The sequence below is a fragment of the Falco naumanni genome, chromosome 14, assembly GCF_017639655.2.
Source record: "Falco naumanni isolate bFalNau1 chromosome 14, bFalNau1.pat, whole genome shotgun sequence".
Classification (NCBI taxonomy): domain Eukaryota; kingdom Metazoa; phylum Chordata; class Aves; order Falconiformes; family Falconidae; genus Falco; species Falco naumanni.
The window spans coordinates 19,826,241-19,837,816 of NC_054067.1; positions in this window are offsets into that span (position 1 = coordinate 19,826,241).

Sequence of the window (11,576 nt, forward strand, 5' to 3'; positions counted from 1 at the left end):
TCAGGAATGTGTTCTCAGAGTATTTCTCACCCCCACCCCCCCGCCCCCCAGTCTGATGGCAATGAGCTTTCTTTTGTTTTTTACTGAGTAAATTTAGTTCTAAATGTGGCAGTGTGGTGTGTTAATGATAACACACGGGTATATAATTACATGGGCTCTGCAACCAATACAGTAAACACAGCAGTTGCTCAGGGACACGCCATACAGCACTGCAATGTAGCAAGCTTCACTTTCAGATTTTCACAAATAAAATTCCACTTTAGGAAAACAAAATAACTTGTATTTAGCTCAAGCAGCCAGCCTTCAAGATGTGTTTTTCAGTCTTCCCTCTTCTTGTACTTTGTCTGACTTGTACAGATTTTTAAAATTGTGTTCAGTTTACCTTTTCTATCAAATTATTCTTTTAGTTTCTTTATAAAACACCATGATTCCTTTCCAAACGTTTTTAGTGGTTTTTCTTACTTTTAAAAATGCCTTTGTAATGCATTTTCAGACAAAATTTCCTCCTACAGGTATTTTTTTCAGTATTATAATTTACCTAAGGTAACTAAAGGTTATATATTTATCCTATCTACTACTAAGTTATTCTTTAATCTTCTGTGCTGTTGTGGCTTCTGTTCAGAGAGTAGTTGACCAGAAGTAGGTACTAGCAGCATCTTATTTCTAAGGACTTTCTCTACTCCTGCACTCCAGTTGCTATGGTCTCAAGGCAGGCCATCATAATTACTCACTTTACAAAATTTTAACCCCTTTCAACATCAGTAGCATTAGATAAAATGCTACTTTATTATCATTTTATAATGTATGGAAGTAGAAAAGACTTGTTCTAGCCTCAAGATTAAGACCAAACTCAGATGGCAGGCAAGCAAGAAGTAAATACCAAACCAGGATTAACTAAGTAAAACAGAGAGAAGGAAAAGAAATAATTAGGTAATTTCAAATAGCCTGTACTACCCTTGCTTGTTCTTTGTTAATTAAGACAAACCTTTCAGGTGATATGGTATTGCTTTTTTTCCCTGTATATCTTCCATCTGCTATATTACTCTGGTTTATGCCACTATAAGGTCTAACTCATCTTTTTTCCACTATATAGCAAATATTTCAAGCATAGATGAAAAATACTGAGATAAGATTCTCCAGAAACTATATTTTTGAAAGTAAGCAAATCTATATATGTTCCTTTAATACCTGAGTCTGAAATTCTCTGGCATGTAATACAGTCTGTGATATCATCCAATATAATGTGATATTATGAGTGTGAATAGTCTTAATTGTATTCCTGGAGACAATATAATGGCCAGTTTAATTGACTCCAAGGAACACTTTTTTGCATCACAGAGATATAAGTCAGTCAGGGAATTGTCCAGCAGTTATTCCAAGTATAGAAGTCCTTGTTATTTATTTTTAAGCTCAAAGTGATCAGCTGTATTTCTCATACTCAGGAATGAAGGTTGGGGCGGAACAACAAAACCCCACTGTATTTTTCCTCTCCATGGCTTTGTCTCCTGGCAGCCGTTTCAGATTTCACATAAGGGTTGCTCACATGTGTGAAAAACGTGTAAATGGTCCAGGTGAGAGCCATAATGCACTGCCCCAAGTACCAACTGGTTGAGAAGTTTCTACTGTTTAAGCTGGTGGAATGTCAATTTTGTGATTTCAACTGCCATACTTTTTTTGAAGGAATGTTTTCTTGAAGATTTTAACCCCTGCCTTAATGTGTATGCAATCATCCATACCTGATTTTCTTTGTCCAGTAACTCTGGTTTGCATTCAACAGCCAGCATAAAGCAGCCAAGCTGACCCGAGCCATACCTCTGCCCATTAAGCACACTCAGTCTGCAATCTTGCTTGAGGGGTGGTGTGACTCTGCGTAGTATTTTGCATGACTAAAGATGACATGGAGAAATGCAGCGGTCTTGTAAGATGCTAATAGTCCGGGAAACGTCCCTTTTCAGAATAGATGTCTGGTGCTCAGCAGTCCTAGGAAGCCTCCAGTCCCCGCTGCAGAGAAGAAAACCTTGGGTATTCAAGTACTTGCTTGATGAGGGAATTATAAACTCTCCTAAAATTACAACACTGCTAGGTGTCTTAAAACCTGAACCACAATGGGGAGTAAAAGGAAAAAATGTTTTGTTGTCACTGTTACAAGAATGCAGTTTTAGCTCTCTGTTGACAATTTTAGAAGGTCATTGTGTCAGTACAGATCTTCCTAGTGCACAGATGCAGTTATTTTGTATGTCGTGTTTGTTAGATTTCTATTTTTACCATGTTTAATAGCCAAACAAATGTTGGCAATCAAGAACAGTTACATCATAGATGCGTCGTATATTACATCACTCAGTATTGTATGTATACATATATATGTAGTTTACATATATACTAAATCACATCGCTTTTCTGTATATCTTCTCTACAGTTGGATCCAATCCTCCTTCGAGGTTAATGGTGAACTGTCAATTTTGGAACATTATTATTAGGTTTTAATCAGTACTCTAGTTATATGGTTATGTTCTGGTTGCATTCTAGTTTACAAATAAACTGCATTGATAATGAGTGATTTAAGGAATCACAGAAACCGTTTATACATGACCTCACAAATATTTGGCTGATATTAATAAGAAGTGGGAAAAATAAGTGTATTTGTTAATATTTATCTTGCAACAAGAACAGAACATGCTATCTGAAGACTTGCAACAACTAATTTTGGGCGTGTTTTGAGTCTATTCAAAGTACTTGGAGCTCTGTAGTAATTCTTACTGAAATAACATAAGATCAAAGACTACTGGAGAAGAAGAGAAGGATCAGGGGCGGGGGTGGGGGACCTTATTGCTGTCTACAACTACCTGAAAAGAGGTTGTAAACAGATGGGGGTAAGTCTCTTCTTCCAAGTAAGGAGTAATAGGACAAGAGGAAACAGCCTCAAGTTGCACCAGAGGAGGTTTAGATTGGATAGCGGGAAAATTTATTCACTGAGATGGTAGTCAAGCATTGGAACAGGCTGCCCAGGGAGGTGGTGGAGTCCCCATCCCTGCAAGTGTTTAAAAAATGCATAGATGCTGTGCTTGGAAACATGATTTTGTGGTGGACTTGGTACTCCTGAGGTAAGAGTTGGAGTTGATCTCAAAGCTCTTTTCCAACCTAAATGATTCTATGATTCTTTGAAATCCCAGTTTAAAAACTTCTATGGGCTTGAAACCTATAATAAAAAGAGTTTAAAACTTGAAAAGAAACTTTCAAGAAATATTTCTCTTCATAGTCTTTTGTCTTCTATATAAAGCTTCTGATTTGCTAATATAGTAAAAATAGAGATTTATAATGGAACTGTAGTTGCATCCGCTTGCTTTGAAAAACATAATGTTTTGAGTGATCTTGGCTCCTAAACAGTCAGGTTACCCATGCACACAGTTAATAAGACTTTTAAAATAAGGCTACTGAATTAGCACAAGACTATTTGGCACACATTGGTTTGTATATTGAATGATATGCTTTGTAGATTAATTTATCCTTTACATTAATTGGTACTAATTACTGCAGATCTGTTTAATATTAATGTGTTAATCTGTATATCAGTGACTAGAATTGCACATTAAATTCAGAATGTCAGTTGTACATTCAATTCAGAAAGTCAGCTGATAATATAATTCGTACTTTATCACTAGAGCGAGCTGACATGCAAAAGGTTGGGTATTTATATGAGGCTAATTATCCTCCTGTGTGTGAGGATAAGGGGGAGGGGGAGGTTTTTTTATTCTGCTTGAGTCAAAGAAGTTAGCAGATTTAGTAGATTTAGGCTATTTGTTTCTGTTTTCTGTCTCTTTGAGATGGGCCTAGCCCAGAAAGAACTGTGAAGCGTGAAGTTTATACCTTTTCTTTTTAAGACCACAAATACAGATACTTAATTTGGGCCTATTGCTATTTTTTTCATAAAGCAAAATATATAGTACTTTTTTGCTGTTGCTTTTCAATCTTTTATTCTTTTTCTTCCAAAAATTATTTAATGAATAATTAAGAGAATCATAAAGCCAAAGAAAATTAAAATTTTAACTTGACTGCATATCTATGAATTGTTGATCCTGCTTTACCACAGTAATGTGCAAACTTGTAAAAACATGTTGAAAATGGTTATTTGACCTTCACTGGTTTTAACTTAGTCTAGGCAAGGTATGAATGTTGGGTGGATATATTTGCTACTCCCTCAGATATGTACACTTTTTCTTACTTTAAAATGCATGCTTAAGCAGTGCTTAAATTAAGAGCTCCCTTATCTCATACATTTAGTTAAACCATAAAGATCCTTCAGGTGTGAGCATATAGTATTCCTTATTTATGTGTATTATGTAGTTTCACTTTATTTAAATGTACCCTTTAGTGAAATCTGAGCACATTCAAAAAAACTTTGTTCATCCAGAAACACATAAAATGATGATAAAATACATACATCCTATAAAGAGCATTTAGATGACCACAGATGATTGTGTAAATTTTATATTCAGTATTCTTTTGCTCTCCACCCCCTTTCTACTCCAAATGATTTGAGAGGAGCAAATATTTGAAATTCAGTTTCTAGAGATATCTAATCAGATAGTGCTTGTAATGCAACTGTAAATCATGGCATACAATGTTCAAGAAATATTAAAATAACAGTTTGTATAATTACAATGTATGCCGTGCATTCCAAAATCTAATTTTTCCACTTTCATCCAAATCCTCATAAAATAAACTGTTAAACTTAACTGAGATAGGCAATAAAATAACTGTGATAAATTTACATTTACAGCACTGTTGCAAAGGCATTAAATCACGATGCTTAAACCTAGGGACAATCAAGAAACATCTATGAAAAATTTGCACTTAAAATTTTAAAGTGTAATCTCTACAGACTACTTAAGGAAGAAGTGTTTCTGCCATTTCAATTCTGTCTCTGCTCTGAAGCTATGGTTTAGTATAATATTAGAAAACACTGTCTAGGTAGAGATTGAAAAAAAAAAAAACAAACAAACCCAAAACAAAATAGGATGTTATCAGTTTATTTTTTTTAATGTACAGGAAAACAATGTGTCAGAGTTACCACGATATTTTTACATAAGGTTTTGTTTCCCTTATAAAGAACCTTTGAAATACCTGGAAAATTTCACTGCATTTTGAAAGTTTTCAGTATTTTTTAGAGCAGACTCAAAGGTAATATTTCTTAAGAGTTGATGTTATTTCTGCTCAGTACTTCTGAATGTCTGCCCTAATGCATTCTTGCCCTCTAATATATACATACACAAAGAAAAAATTCAGATTTAGTATGTGCTATATATTGCAGGTCTCATGTAAGTCATTTAAATATTTAAGATGTAGGAACCCTTTTTTTCTCTGTATTTCATTTTTTTTTTCTCAAAATACCAAGAAAACCTTAACCTGAATCAAAATGAAACAGTGTAATATACAAAGCCATAGTCCACAAATATCTTTCTTGACAGTGTCTTTCCTCTAAAGGCAGAAAAATGTTATGAGAATTGCTAAGTATATTCTTCAGTGGGATTTGTGTGCTTGGTGATACAAAATTATTGAGTAATTCATTGGTTTGAAGGCCTGAACAGATTTTCAAAAGAATCTTTTCCTGCATAAAGGAAAGCTACTCTGGAAAATTATGATGTAGATTCCACTGAACATTGAATCTGTCTTCTGGGTTGACACAGTTTGTAGAGAAATATCGTCGATCTCTTGGAAAATAGTGGGGGTTAAAGAAAATTGAAAACTTAGTATTGTACCAGTGAAAAACTGAATCCCCTGAGTTGGGCTATCTAGTTTGCTGATTACATTTAAAAATAGCTTTGCTTATCTGTAAAGCTATTTTATGGGTTAGACACTGTTTTCAGTGTAACTGTATAAAAACAATATATTAAAATTAACTTGAAAGCAAAATCAAGAAAGAAAAGTGAATTGTCAACAATGGCTGGCCACCCTTAAATCTTTTCTTTATTGTTAAAAAAACATCATGCTGATCACACTTATCTCTGATGTTCACTTTAGCTAGAATACAAAATTGCTTTGGTCAGAAAAAGAATATGGCAGTTTTATAAATTGGTGTTATTTTTGTCTTCAAGGTTTTGTAGAGGTCCGCTTTAGCATTTTAAGTAAAATGTTTGTAGGATGGCTATCCTTTTTTTTTAATAAATAGCTTAAAAATATGAATTCTATGTCAGCAGGTTGATAGTTATATTTATCCTACTATTTTCCTATAGATACAACACCTGAATGAAATGTAATATACAGAGTAATTATTCATAAGCTTGTGCTTCTTGTAGAAGTCTGACCAAATGTCATATTGTTTTCTTTAAAATAAAACCCTGGATATATGCTTGCACATTGCCACTTTGAGGCAAGCAGAATGTCAACCCTTTCAAACGTGGCAAGAGCTATAGAATTTGTTGTAAATGTGATATGAGGCAGAAAATCAGGTTTTCCTGTGGTTATAATTGTGGTGTAAGTGGGTGTCAGGGCTCTGCCTGTTAATAGGCAGCAGCAGACATAACAAAGCAGCGTATCTGCACCTTTACTCCGAGGTTGGTTAACTTCTTGTAGGGGAAACATCATCCTGGTGTAGGTAAAGCAAGGACAAACACATGCTGCTAGCGTCTGCCACAGAAATATGTGGCAGTAGTTCACAGTTTTGTCAAGCTAAGTGTTGAGTATATGTTTCTCATCTTAGTCTTTTTTTTTCTTTTTTTTTTTTTTTTTTTTACCTTGGAAATACTTATTATTCTAATGCCATTGGAATGGCATCGTAATTGGTATGCCAATTATACCAAACATTGATGTAGACTGGAAGTATTGGCATGAGACTGGAAGTAATTGCTAATATATCTAACTGAACATATAATCAAAATGCTTAAATAATTCTATATGCATCTGGATTCCTTCATACCTCTTTCTTTCTCCCTAGAAACTGTTCTGTAGTCAATCTGTATTTTGGAAAAATGCATGGGCCACAGCCTGACCCCACACACAGTCTTATACTGTGATGTTTTTCCACTTACAGTCAGTAGAGAATTTCTAAAAACCCTCAAAAGGTGATTAAGAAAAAGTAAATTAATAAATGCAATTTAACATTCCAAGTATACGAAAATTTCAGAGGTGTCAGTGAAAAACTCAGGGAGCGCATAAATCAAAGCGGTGTGTAAACCGTTGTTTTACTTGGACAACTGCACAGTGATTTAAATGAACCTGTCCTCGGCCAAAATCCAAACCAAGGCCAAAAGACCGCAGTTCATTGGCTTGGTCTGAAATAGTTAGCTGTTACAGAAGATGAAAATGTGCCTTGGCTGATATAGCATGCTCTTTTAAAGTAAGCCACAGCAACAGGGTATTGAAAATCAAAAATGTAGTGCTGTTCTGGTGACACTGCTAATAACCAAGCAAGCACAGACGTATAGCTGCAATGGGTCAGGCTACCTACTACACAGAGCCTTACTTCAGATTGGGGAACCTTTTTTATGAAACTGTTTAGGCTAAATCAGTAATATATTAGGTGATATATCTGATTGAAGAAATGTAACAGCAGTATGCTTTCAATAATTACTGCTATTGCTAGAATCCTTGGGCTTTTTCCCTATCTCCCTCTTTCTCGGAACTTATATCTGATGATTTTTTGTTTTATAAGAGCTATACCTGTATTTTCCACATGCACTATGGTTACATAGTTGTCTTTAATGCAGCTGATCAGGTATCTCTTTTGATCATATGAAGTATTTTTTTTACCTTATCTGGCAATCATTGTCTTCCTAAAGCAAAGGTTGTGAATGATTTAAGGAGAGATACCCTTTCACGGGATCACCCCGAGTTCATATACATTATTGGTTCCTCTGTATAAAAGTGTTGCCTGAGCCTGATAAATGCAAAAACTGACAGCATTAGATCAGTCTAAAGGCCCATTTAATTCTCTTGTTTCTGACAGTGGCCAAAAGTGGATGTCAAGGGACATGTAAGAATTTGTGGAGCAGAGGCTTCCCGAGCCAGAGGCGGTTTTGGTTTATACAGTAACCCTCAGTGGATTTCCCTCCCATTCACAGGCTTTAAGTCAGAGTCCAGAGAGGTTAATGTTTTGTGTCCATTGCCTTTTGTGACAAGGCAGTCCAGAAGTTGAACTATAAATCATGTGAATTTTGTCTGTTCAGAATTTGCCATCTACTAACCACTTTGCCGACACCTTATTCTTCTGTCTGAAGACATGATGAGCAATCAATCCTGGCTCCTTCTCTGCAAGTCATTTGTAATATTACATGGATATAGGAATTACCAGAGAGGGTTCCAGGATAACAAATTCTGATGTTCTTTCAGTGCTTATCTTTAACCATTACACAGCTCTTGCATTAAGCTATTCCTAATACTCTTTTGATACTGCAGGGAATTCCATTCACAGGTAACTGTCTACTTTTTCTAGTACAAATATTTTCAATTGACTTGTTCTTTCATTAACATTACATTGCTTTGTAATGTATGTATATATGGTAAAGGTACATTAAAAAAGTAAACAATTAGTTGTTCTTGCAAATTGATCCATAGTTACTAGGATGAAGGGGAAACATGTATGGCCAGCTATAAATTAGGATTAATCACATTGAAACTAATAAAAAAATGACTGTTCTTTATGCAGAACTATAGTTCTTCACCATGCCTTGTCTGTTTAAAAACAAAAACAGACACAAAAAGCTATACAGTCACAAACCCCCAATGATTGTTATGAATTTTTTATTTACCACTGGTAAGTAAAATGTAGTCTACAGATATTTAGGCAAGGTCTTCACAGACTGTAATAACTAATTCTGAAGCATTATTAGGTTGTTTTGCTAGCCTAGAAGACACCAAATGTTTCTATCAAAAAGAGATGAAAGGATCATTGTAAGAGCTAGAAAGGAGCAAAATATGTTTGTCAGTAATAGAACTGTAGTTACAGGGTTTTTTACTAAACAAATAGTCAGCAAGTAGTGTTAAAGGTCTGTGTATTTTCTCATAAACAACAAAGATAATCCCCTGATCTTTGGTGTTTGCATGTAAAAAGCGAAGGAAGTTAAATTAGCTAGACCACATTTTCTTCCACTGTTATTTAAGAATAGTATTCTGTTTTCTTTTCAGACAGCAGTAGGTCTGATGCATCTTCCCTCAGTGACAAAGCACCTGTTTTTTTTTCAGCTCAGTTCTGAAAGTTTGTTGACCTTGTTTGCTATCTACTGTGGCAGAACTTACTGATCATGACTGCTGCTGCTGATATTCTAGATTCACAAACTATGTGTGTTATCTCTTGTTTGATCTTTTTGTATAAAGCTAGTCAGATAATTGATCTTTTTGGCTTGATGAGCTGAAGACCACTAACAATGAAACACAAACCAGAAAAAATACTTTGCAGTAACATGAAATATTTATTTGAAACAACAGTTTGTGTTTAATTTTCAGGACCTTAGTTTCTAAAACCACTTTAAATGTAAGTTATTAAGATCAGTGTGGTTTGAAATGAAAATTAAACTTGTGAACAAAACCTGTAGAGGCTTATAATTATAATTATATATATATACACACAAAGCTTTTGTGCAAATTTTACATAATTTTACAAAGGTGACTGTTCTAAAACCCATACATTTAATTAATTTGCTATTTCATTCAGAATTGTGCCACTCTCAGCTTTTTTGAACATTGCATTAGGGGCTTCTGTGGAGCCCAGATTTCTAGTATTCAAACTTGTCTCTCTTTGCAGCGTTTGAAATTAGTGGCAGAAACAGTCTCCTAGAGTGAGATGTGAATTAGCTATTAAGTGTTCTGCACTACCTCTGGCTGGGTATGGGTGAACCTGTAGCCAGTCTGGAGTAAAGGGATTTTCACCATTCGTGTTAATGGGGTCAGGAATTACTCGTGTGCACTTAGCGCTGGGAGAAGTAAAAGTGAAGTCCTTGAGGACATACCTCATGGCTACACCTGAAGCAGATGTCTAATTTTCTTCTTATTATGTTGTTTTCTTGCTATTAACTGATCTACTCAGAGTAGTAAAAAAGCTTGGCCTCATGCCCTGAATTGTTGTCAGTGGACTTTCAGGCTTTTGTGTTTTATCTGGCAAACCTAAATCTTTATTGATTTTTTTATTTAATCACATTTCCCAGAGAAAGCATGGTGAATAAGCCACTAGACTAGGGTTTAAGAAATTTCAGCTTAAGCCTTTTTTCACCAGTTTTTCTCTAAGTCATTTAGGTTTTAGTACCTCAGTTACTCAAATGGAATAGATAACACTTCACAGTTTTACAGGATGCTTGTAAGGGTAATTTCATTAAAGATTTAAAAACTGATACTACAGTAAAAAGCCATCTGACTACAATTTCCTACCACACAAAATTGGTGCAAAAAGAACATTTCTTTGCCATACTGGTTTCAGAGTCCCTTGTTAACTTATCTGAAATAAAACTCATCCAAACAAAGATAGTGCATAGTCTACTTGACATAGTTTGCATATCGTGCAAAGCAAATTTGATGTTATTGTGGTGTTTGGGCAAAATCCTTGAAAATGGCAAGATCCAAGCCCTGATGAATACTGTGGCTTTGTAAACAGGAAATTAGAACAACATGTATTGTCAAGAAAATTTTTCACTTGAGATTGGGGTCTCATTAATGGTTTGACTCATTTTCTTCCATCTGTAACACTGCATTGTTTTCTCAGACTCTTCTGCTTTTTGGGGTGTCCTTTAAACAGTGGAATAAGGCAATATAAAGCATCTTTTCCCTGTTTAAATCTGCTGCTCATGCTGCAAGTTTTGTAGTAATTCTTGTGTCCCAGACTTATTTCATCTAATTCTTTGGACAAAACAAGTGATTTATAAAAAACAAACAAACAAAAAAACCCCACACAAAACCAAACAAAACCACCCAAAATAAACGAACAAACAAAAAACCCCAACCAACCACACACACAAAATACCAAACAACAAACCAAAACTAAGCATGTAAATTCTGTGCCTTTAGACTTCTCTGAGGTAACTGTGCATCTTACTTCATCATAAAGCCAGAGGGCTGTGTTCAGTAGACTTTTAACTCTAATGAAGAGCTTATAGTGTTACAGATCTGCTAATAAGTTAGAATTAATTTACTTTATTTGATTTTATAAAATCATTTGGAATAAGAAATATTTTAATGAAACTTGTAGTTGCACAGCAAAAGCTGCTATGAAATCCTCTGTACAGCCCTGTACCAAGGCCAGAAGAATGGGCTAGAATCATTGTTTAAAACTTAGGTAACAAATCCGGGATTTTACAGATATTTTTTTTTTGTATTTGACTAGTTTCTGTATGTAGAAAGTGTATTGAAATGTCAGAATATAGAATTAATGGGAACTGGGGAGAGTAGACTGGAACAACTCATAGTTACCTGCCAAGAAACTGTGAACTTTAGTAAAAGGTAATTCCAGCAGGAGGAGATCGCGACCACAGACTCATATACCACCTACCCAAATCGTACCCTAGACCCATTTCTGGACCTTTCTAACCTTTACTGCACAGAATCGGATATGGGAGGAGAGTATGTTAATGATTTTCGGGAAATACTGTGATTAT